The following is an 11,036-nucleotide window of genomic DNA, read 5'->3' as shown; positions in this document are numbered from 1 at the left end:
CTAAAAGTATCTCCTGAATTCTTCTTAATCTATAGTTTAGCTTAACTAGCAAAAAATGTCTGCTTTGAGCATTATGCTCCTTTAAGAACTATCTATATGGGATCAAACTGACAAGAGCAACTTAAAAGATTAGAAAGGAAACTAAGGGGGCAGTATATTTATGAGAATGCAGAGAAACAGCTCAGAAAAGGAGGGTGTGAATGGTTGCACGACTTGAGCAATGTAAACAATGTCACTGAATTGAACATGTAGAAACTATTGAATTGGTGTATGTTTTGTTGTGTACATTAACAACACAAACAAAATTAATAAAAATAAAAAACGAAACAACACACACACACACACACAAAATTCCATTAAAGCCAATTTTTTAAGCAAGTATAAGGGCCAGACTTAAGGTAATTTGGATTGATAAACACAGTTGCTGTGTTCTTCATGCTATATAAAGACAAAAGCATAAAATAAGTATAAATTTAACAAGATTTTCTTAAATGCCTGAAGCCAGAAAAAAATAATAGGAAAAATAAAAAAGAACAAAGGATATATAATATACAAAAATGTAAAATAGGTGATAACAGCATAAGTGCGGGTAGGGAGAGATACAGGAATAGAGTTTTGTTTGTTAGTGAAGTTAACTTGATAACAATTTAAACCAGTGTGTTACAAATAGAAGATGTTAAATGTAATTGTCATGGTCACCACGAAGAAAATAACTAACGAATATACACAAAAGGAAAGAAGAAGAGAAACAAAAAATTCAGTACAAAAAATCAAACACATTCAAAGAAGTACAGGACAAAATGAGAGATAAAGAATGTATGAGAGATTTTTAAAAAACGGTAAAAGTTTTCTTATTGGTAATTACCATGTTATAAATGGATTAAATGTTCCATTCAAAGGGCAAAAAGTGGCAAAATGGATTAAAAAACATAATCCAACTACTTGCTGTCTATGCAAACACACTTCTTAGGCCCAAAGATACAAATAGTTTGAAAGTGCAAGTTTGGAGGCGGGGGGGGGGGCGGGACTTTATGCAGATAATAACCAAAAGAGAGCTGGGTGATAATTTTAATATTAAACCAAATAAACCTTAAGTACAAATCTCTTATATGAGACAAAGGAGTACATCATACAAGGAATAAAGTTCAAATTATCAGGAAGATATAGTAATTACACATAAGTAGGTACCTAGCAACAGAGCCTGTCATGGATGGAATGGTGTCCCCCCAAAAATATGTGTCAACTTGGTTAGGCCATGATTCCCAGTATCGTGTGGTTGTCCTCCATTTTGTGATTGTAATTTCATGTTAAAGAGGATTAGGGTGAGACTGTAATACCCTTACTAAGGTCACATCCCTGATTGGATGTAAAGGGAGCTTGCCTCAGCTGTGGCCTGTACCACGTTTTATCTCCCAAGAGATAAAAAGGAAAAGGAAGCAAGTACAGAAGGGGGACCTCATACCACCAAGAAAGCAGTGCTGGGAGCAGAGCCTGTCCTTTTGGGTCCCTGATCAGAGAAGCTCCTAGTTCAGGGGAAGATTGACGACCTGGCCCTTCCTCCAGAGCCGACAGAGAGAGAAAGCCCTTTCCTGAGGCTGATGCCCTGAATTTGGATTTCTAACCTACAAGACCGTGAGATAATAAATTTCTCTTTGTTAAAGCCATCCTCTTGTGGTATTTCTGTCATAGCAGCACTAGATACCTAAGACAGAGTCCAAAATATATAAAGCAAACACTGATAGAATTGAAAAGTGAAATTGACAGCTCTTCAGCAGTAGTTGGAGGCCTCAATATACCACTTTCAAAACAAAATAGGACATCAAGAAAGAAGATTAATAAGGAAATGGAGGACTCAAAAGACACTACAAACCAACTAGGCTTGAGAGATATGTATAGGACACTTCGACCAGCAGGAACACAATATACATTCTTCTCCACTGAACATGGGGTATTCTCCAGGAATGACCACAAGTTAGGTCACTATGAAAGCCCCAGTAAATTTAAAAATATTGAGATCATAGAAAGTGTCTTCCCCAACTATGAGCAAAATTAGAAAATACTAGCAAAAAGAAACCGGAAAATGCACAAATATATGGAAATTAAACACCCTGTTAAGCAACCAATGGCTCAAGGAAGAAATCAAAGGAGAAACTGGAAAATACTTAGAGTCAAAAGAAATTAAAGCATAACAGCAAAACCTATGAGACGCATAAGCAGTGCTCCAAAGGAAATTTATAGCTATAAATGCCTTTATATAAAAAAACAGGGATCACAAATCAATAACCTAATTTGACAATTTGAGGTACTAGAAAAAGAAGAGTAAATCAAACCCAATCAACCAGAAGGAAGGAAATATCAAAGATTGAAGCGGAGGTTAACGAAACAGAAAATAGAAAACAAAACAAAACAAAACCCAGAATCAACAAAACCAGGAGTTGTTTTATTTTAAAAGAGCACCAAAATCAGAAAACCTTTGGTTAGACTGACAAAGAGAAGAAGATGCAAGCAAGCATCTAAAATCAGAAAGAAAGGTGGGGACATTACAACCAATCCAACGGAAATAGAAAGGATAATAAGAGAATACTATGAACTATTGTTATGCCAACTAATTAAATAACATAGATGAAATGGATAAACTCATGAAAACACGTACCTTCCTACACTGACTCACGAAGAAATGGAAAATGGAGGCAGGTTTTGCTGTTTATGTTGTCACCAAAAAATAAATTTTAAAAAAACAAAAAGAAATGAAAGATCTCAACAAACCCCAACGAGTGAAGAAATCGAGATGCGGTGGTCAAAAACCTCTAGACACAGAAACGTCTGGAGTAGGCAGCTTCAGTGGAAAATCCTACCAAACATTTATACTTACACTTTTCCAAAAAATAGAAGAGGAATGAATACTTCCTAATTCATACAACGAGCCTAGCATCACTCTGATACTAAAGCCAGATGAAGAAAGAAAACTATAGACCAATATCCCTTTTTAGTATCGATGCAAAAATACTCAACAAATACTAGCAAACTGATCCCAAAAGCACTTTAAAAGGATTTTCCCACTATGGTCAGATGGGATTTATTCCAGGAACACAAGGATGATTCAACACTAGAAAATAAATCAATGTATTACATCACATTAATAGGCAATATTCTACACGGTTTCAAGATCAAAACAAAACAACAAGCTCAACAATAGAAGGGAAAGTCCTCAATATGACAAGGGAGACTTATGAAAAACACAGCTAACATCACAACAACATACAAAATAGACTGACACTTTCCTCTTAAGGCAAGGATGTTTGCTCTCACCACCACTGTTCAACAATTGTACTGGAATAGCCAGGGCAAATAGGCAAGACAAACAAACAAACGGTATCTGAACCAGAAGAAAGGAGTAATCTACCCTCTTCGCAGATGACACAATCCTGTGTACAGAATACCCTAAAGAATCCCTAAGAAAGCTACTAGAGCTAACGATTCAGCTAGCAAACAGCAGGATTCAAGGTCAATGTGCAAATTTCAGTCAGAGTTTTATACATCAGCAATGAGAAATCTGAAAAGGAAATTAAGGAAACAATTCCATTCACAATAGCATCTATACATTTAACCAAAGAAGTGCAAGGCTTGTACACTGAAAACCCTAAAACGTTACTCAATGTAATTAAAGGAGACTTAATAAATGGAAGGATATTCTGTGCTCATAGATTGGAAGGCTTACTGTTAACATATCAATACTACCTAAGGATGCTAAGTCCATCCCATGATGGGACAACTGGATTTCCATAAGCAAAAGAATGAACGTGGAACCATGTCTCACACCATATAGAACAACTCATTCAAAATGGATCAAGCACCTAAATGTAAGAACTAAACCCACAAAATTCTCATAAGAATACATAGGGGTATTGGTTTGGGATGTAGTTTTTGACAATGGATTATAAAATACAACATCAAAGGCACAAGGAATAAAAGAAAAACTGGCTGGATGTCATCAAAAATTAAAAATATTTGTGCATCAAAGGACTTCATCACTAAACTAAAGAGACAATCCACAGATTGGGAGAAAACTTGGGGAACCATATGTGTGGTAAGGATTTAATATCCAGAATATATAAGCAACTAAGATGGCTCTGAATCCAAAAGGAGAAAATAACAGGTGTTGACAAGGTTGTAGAAAAATTGGAGTCCTCATCCGCTGCTTGAAAAATATTGAATGACACACAAAGCATCAAAAGAAAATGGAAAGAATACAGAGTCTTTATACCAAAAAGAATTGGTCAACGTTCAAGCATTTCAGGAGGTAGCATATGATCAGGAACCAAAGGTACTGAAGGAAAAAGTCCAAGCTGCATCGAAGACATCGGCGAAAAACAAGGTGCCAAGAACTGATGGAATAGCGATTGAGATGTTTCAACAAATGGATGCAGGGCTAGAGGTGCTCACTCTTCTACGCCAAGAAATTTGGAAGACAGCTACTTGGCCAGCCGACTGGAAAGGATCCATATTTATGCTTAGGCCAAAGAAAGGTGATCCAACCAAATGTGGAAATTATTGAACAATAGCATTAATATCACATGCAAGTAAAATTTTGCTGAAGATCATTCTAAAGTGGCTGCAGCAGTATATTGACAGAGGACTGCCAGAAATTCAAGCCAGATTCAGAAGAGGACATGCATTGCTCATGTCAGACGGGTCCTGACTGACAGCAGAGATTGCCAAAAACACGTTTACCTATGCCTTATTGAGCATTTCACTGTGTGGCTCGTAACAAATTACAGATAACATTGTGAGGAGTAGGAACTTGGAAACACTTAACTGTGCTTATGACGAATCTGTACATGGATCAAGAGGCAGTCGTTCAAATACAACAAGGGAATGCTGCGTGTTTCAAAGTCAGGAAGGGTGTGCGTCAGGGTTGTATCTTTCATCATACTTATTCAATCTGTATGCTGAGTGACTAATCCGAGAAGCTGGACTAAATGAAGAAGAACGTGGCATCATGACTGGAGGAAGGTTCATTAATAACTTGTGTTAAACAGATGACACAACCTTGCTTGTTAAAGATGAAGAGAACCTGAAGTGACTACTGCTGAAGATCAAAGACCACAGCCTTCAGTAGGAATTACACCTCAACGTAAAGAAAAAACAAAAATCCTCACAACTGGACCAATAAACCACAGCATGATTAATGGAGATAAGATTGAAGTTGTCAAGGATTTCATTTCCCTTGGATCCACAATCGACACCCATGGAAGCAGCAGTCAAGAAATCAAAAGACACATTGCATTGGGCAAATCTCCTGCAAAAGACTTCTTTAAGGTGTTGAAAAGCGGAGATGTCACCTTCAAGACTAAGGTGCACCTGACCCAAGCCACCATGGTGTTTTCAAATTGCCTCATATGCATGCGAAAGCTGGATGATGAATAAGGAAACCCAAGGAGAATTGATGTCTTTGAAGCGTGGTGTTGGTGAAGAATACTAAATATACCACGGGCTGCCAAAGGAAGGAACAAGTCTGTCTTGGAAGACGTACAACCGGGATGCTCCTTAGAAGCAAGAATGGAGAAACTACATCTCACATACTTTCGACATGTTACCAGGAAGGACCAGACCCAGGAGAAGGACATCATGCTCGAAAGAGGTCCAGTGAAAAAGAGGAAGACCCTTATCAAGATGGATTGACACATAGTATCTGCAAGAGTGGGCTCATGCATAACAGCTACTGTGAGGATGGCGCAGGCCTGGGCAGTGTCCCATTCTGTTGTACATAGGGTCACTAGGAGACATAACCGACTCGTCAGCACCTGAGAACAACAACATCCATTGCTGGTGGGATTGTAAAATGGTACAGCTGCCCTGGAAAACAGTTTGGCTGTTTCTCAAAAAGTTAAACATAATTCAACAATTTCGTTCTTAGGTGTATACCCCTCAAAGAACGGAAGGCAGGAACACAAAGAGATACTTGTACGCAAATGTTCAATGTAGCACTATTCACAATAACCAAAAGGTGAATACAGCTTACATGTCCATCAACAGATGAAAGCATAAACAAAACGTGACACATAAATGCAACGGAATATTACTCAGCCACACAGAGAAATGAAGCCCCGATATATGCTACAGTGTGGGTAAGCCTTTGTGTGACGGTTAAGATTGTGCATCAGCTTGTCTGGGCCATGATTCTCAGTGTTTATATGTGATCACTCCCATGATTGAATCTGCTGGGAGTAGCCAACAAGTTGAAAGGGTGTTTCCTTGGGGGTGTGGCCTGCATCCAAATGATAGCAGATGTTTCTGCTTTTTCACTCGCTCTGGATCCTGCGGCTGACTCCTGTTCGTCTGACCTCTGGCTCTTGGGACTTGAGCTATCAGCTTATCTGCGGATCTTAGAATTCCTTGATCTTCACAGCCTGAGATCTGGAGCCCCGCTCTCTGACCTACCAATCTTGGGTTCGCCAGCCCCTGCGCCTACGTGAATTGAGAGGTCTCTATCCTGATACACAGACTTGGGACCCTTCAGTCTCTACAATTGCATGAGTCGTTTCCTTGATATAAATCTCTCTATATATACTTAGAGGCTTTACCGGTTTTGGTTTCTCTACAGAACCCAGCCTAAGACACCTTGGACACATTACGCTGAGTGGAATAAATCTGTTGCAAAATGACAAATACTGTATGATCCCACTTCAGGACACAGTGAGAATAGGAAGTCACACAGACCAGTTTCGTCCAGCTTTGTCTCCTCTAAGCCTCCTTCATCACAGAAAAATCCATAACTGGACTTATCATAGTGATAAGCACATATCTTATCTGTTCTTATTTCTGACTGTATTTTCTAAACTTAAAAAAAAAAAAGGATGATCTGGAAAAAATTTTTTTCCACATAATGCAGATTTTCACATGCCGTCTTTGCAACCTAACTATGTCAATACGGAAAGAGTTTATCTACAATAACTTGTGAGGTTTCAAAATCAGAACGTGTGTCTTATTTATCTTGGGAAAACTGTCAAATTCTAATAGTTGTTTGTAAAAACCAGCCACTTTTAACTCTATTTTAACCTTCATAAAAGGTAACGTATGTTTCAAATTGTGTTAATATTGAATAAGCGAATTTTAAAACTGGGTTGCTTGGCCTGATTGAAATGGTTAATCCCAGATCTAAATTGAACTTCTATTTTAAAGTAAGCTGCAACTACATTTGAAGCCCACCTTTGCCTACTACAAAAGGCAAGTTGGCTTCCAGTGAAAGTTTTAATTGCTTGTGACACAAAGAGTGTAGATATCCAGGCCTCAGCCATAGCCTTAGTTTATGTAATCTTGCTACCATAACTGTTCTCAAATAATTCATCTAGTGAATGCCTAGGTTCTAACTGTCTCTCTCCCAGCCTAGTGGGCAGCGTTTACATTCCGAAAGGCTTAGAGTGATTTAATCTCCTTCCTAACCAAATGGTTAACTTTTTCATTTTGAGGACTGCAACTAGGGTTGAACCAGCTGGTCTACAATCAATCACTAAACTCCCCACATCAGGAACGTTTTACACAGTTTGCTTTACAAATATTGCTTTAGTTGGGAGATAAGAGATTAATGTCAGGAAAGTTTATAGTGTGACAACTCCTTGTGAAATTTTCCTTTCTTTCCCTGTACTCCCTTCATGCAAGAAACATTTTTCCTTTGTTTGCTCTACCTGATAAATACGGCATTGCCCACTTGCATGCCCTTGCTGCCTCTGGTTTGAGTGCCTGTGTGGTTCTCCATTTTGCAAGATAGGCTTATTTGTCTTATTCCTTCAATAAAATTCTTTGTTATAATTTCTAGCGTAGCATCAGTCTAGTGTTTTCACTAGGACAATAAAATGTCTTAAATACAGCCATTAAAGAGTAAATTTTTGAATCATCAATAAATTAATAATTATCTTTCTAAAAGGAATTATATTTCTGTTTTCTAACAGGGAAAAAAGGAATTTTAGATCTCTGTATCCCAAACATTAGCGCTATTGATGTTTAGTGAAAGAGATGAGTTCAATTTAGAAGAAACTAAGACAGCTATTCGAGCAGGTGAATATCGATTGTAACATTTATATTCGTGAAATCAAATTGACTGCATCTGTGGAAAGAGATGATGGAAAAGCCCAATATCAATAGTCAGAGCAAGGCCAAGGGCCGACTGTGGAACAGACCATCAATTGCTCATATGCAAGTTCAAGCTGAAACTGAGGAAAATCAGAGCAAGTCCACGAGAGCCAAAATATGACCTTGAGTACATCCCACCTGAATTTAGAGACCATCTGAAGAACAGATTTGAGGCATTGAAAACTAGTGACCGAAGACCAGACGAGCTGTGGAATGACATCAAGGACATCATCCATGAAGAACGCCAGAGGTCATTGAAAAGACAGGAAAGAAAGAAAAGACCAAGATGGATGTCAGAGGAGACTGTGAAACTTGCTCTTGAACGCTGAGCAGCTAAAGCAAAAGGAAGAATTGGTGAAGTAAAAGAACTGAACAGAAGATACCAAAGGGCGGCTCGAGAAGACAAAGTAAAGCATTATAATGACATGTGCAAAGAGTTGCAGATGGAAAACCAAAAAGGAAGAACACGCTCGGCGTTTCTCAAGCTGAAAGAGTTGAAGAAAAAATTCAAGCCTCGAGTTGCAATAGTGAAGGATTCCATGGGGAAAATATTAAACGGCGCAGGAAGCATCAAAAGAAAATGGAAGGAATACACAAAGTCATTAAACCAAAAAGAATTAGCCAATGTTCAAACATTTCAAGAGGTGGCATATGATCCGGAACCGATAGTACTGAAGGAAGAAGTCCAAGCTGCTCTGAAGGCATTAGCGAAAAACAAGGCTCCAGGAATTGACGGAATATCAATTGAGACGTTCCAACAAACAGATGCTGCGCTGGAGGTGCTCACTCATCTATGCCAAGAAATATGGAAGACAGCTTCTTGGCCAACTGACTGGAAGAGACCCATATTTATGCCTATTCTCAAGAAAGGCGACCCAATCAAATGTGGAAATTATAGAACAATAACATTAATATCACACGCAAGCAAAATTTTGCTGAAGATCATTCAAAAATGGCTGCAGCAGTGTATCGACAGGGAACTGCCAGAAATTCAGGCCAGTTTTAAAAGAAGACGTGGAACCAGGGATAGCATTGCTGATGTCAGAAGGATCCTGGTTGAAAGCAAAGAATACCAGAAAAATATTCACCTGTGTTTTATTGACTATGCAAAGGTATTCGACTGTGTGGATCATAACAAATTATGGATAACATTGCGAAGAATGGGAATTCCAGAACGCTTAATTGCACTCATGAAGAACCTTTACATGGATCAAGAGGCGGTTGTTCGTAGAGAACAAGAGGATACTGATTGTTCTAAAGTCAGGAAAGGTGTCTGTCAGGGTTGTATTCTTTCACCATACCTATTCAATCTGTATGCTGAGCAAATAATCTGAGAAGCTGGACTCTAGAACGGGGCATCAGGATTGGAGGAAGACTCTTTAACAACCTGCATGATGCAGATGACACAACCTGACTTGCTGAAAGTGAAGAGGACTTGAAGCACTTACTAATGAAGATCAAAGACCACAGCCTTCAGTTTGGATTGCACGACAACATAAAGAAAACAAAAATCCTCACAACTGGACCCATAAGCAACATCCTGATAAAAGGAGAAAAGATTGAAGTTGTCAAGGATTTCATTTTACTTGGATCCACAATCAACAGCTGTGGAAGCAGCAGTCAAGAAATCAAAAGACGCACTGCATTGGGTAAATCTGCTGCAAAGGACCTCTTTTAAAGTGTTGAAGAGCAAAGATGTCACCTTGAAGACTAAGGTGCGCCTGACCCAAGCCATGGCATTTTCAATCGTATCATATGCATGTGAAAGCTGGACAATGAATAAGGAAGACCTAAGAAGAATTAAAGCCTGTGAATTGTGGTGCTGGCAAAGAATATTGAATATACCATGGACTGCCAAAAGGACGAACAAATCTGTCTTAGAAGAAGTACAACCAGAATGCTCCTTAGAAGCAAGGATGGCAAAAATGCATCTTACACACTTTGGACGTGTTGTCAGGAGGGATCAGTCCCTGGACAACGACATCATGCTTGGCAGAGTACAGGGTCAGCAGAAAAGAGGAAGACCCTCAGTGAGGTGGATTGACACAGGGGCTGCTACAATGTAAGGATGGCTCGGGAATGGGCAGTGTTTTGTTCTGTTGTGCACAGGGTCGCTATGAGTCGGAATCGACTACACGGCGCCTAACAACAACAACAATAAAAATTCTAAAATTTTGTTTCTCATTTAGAGGAAAAAGAATTAAGAAAAACTTCACAGTCATTAACTTGTGGCAGAGCTAGAGTTCTCAAAAGATCCAAAGGGTACAGATGTCAGAGATGGCGATACATTTTCTTATATGGAGGGACTAAAACCTAAAATTTTTAAGATAAAACTCAATCAAATATAGATGACAGACACAGTATTTGATTTTCTCCTGCTCATAATATTTCCTTTTTTCTTTTCTGACACCTTTACAGTTAAATCTTTTTGCTATTTTTATTGTCAATGCAAGCATGCCTCAGTTTTCAATTTGGGTAGTACGATGAAGAATGTGCTGCTAAACTCACACTCAATTTTCATCATATTTTATAAAAGGAAGCTCCATAGTCTCACCACTCATTTGGATTCTCTATTTATTTAACATTGCAAAGGCACTAACAAAAAGAAGAAAAACTGTAGAGCAAGGCATCCTTAATGGAAAGAAAGAATCATGGCAATCAGTAGAGGCTCAGTATGTCACTGATAGTATTTCAGATCCGGAAGGGCTTTACCAGGAATCTAAGCCAGGCCTTTTCATCTAATTCATAAACACTAGGTTGTCTGACCACCTTACTTTAATATACCTCCAACAAAACCACTTTCTATTCCTATCACTCTGTAAGCCCTATGAAAGCAAGGATCTGCCCTATCCTATTCATGGTTATGTATCTAAACATAGGTAAGTGAATAAATAATTTTCAGCACG

This window comes from Loxodonta africana, chromosome Y (assembly GCF_030014295.1).
Source record: "Loxodonta africana isolate mLoxAfr1 chromosome Y, mLoxAfr1.hap2, whole genome shotgun sequence".
NCBI classification, from domain to species: Eukaryota; Metazoa; Chordata; class Mammalia; order Proboscidea; family Elephantidae; genus Loxodonta; species Loxodonta africana.
Note: the sequence above shows the minus strand (reverse complement) of the source record.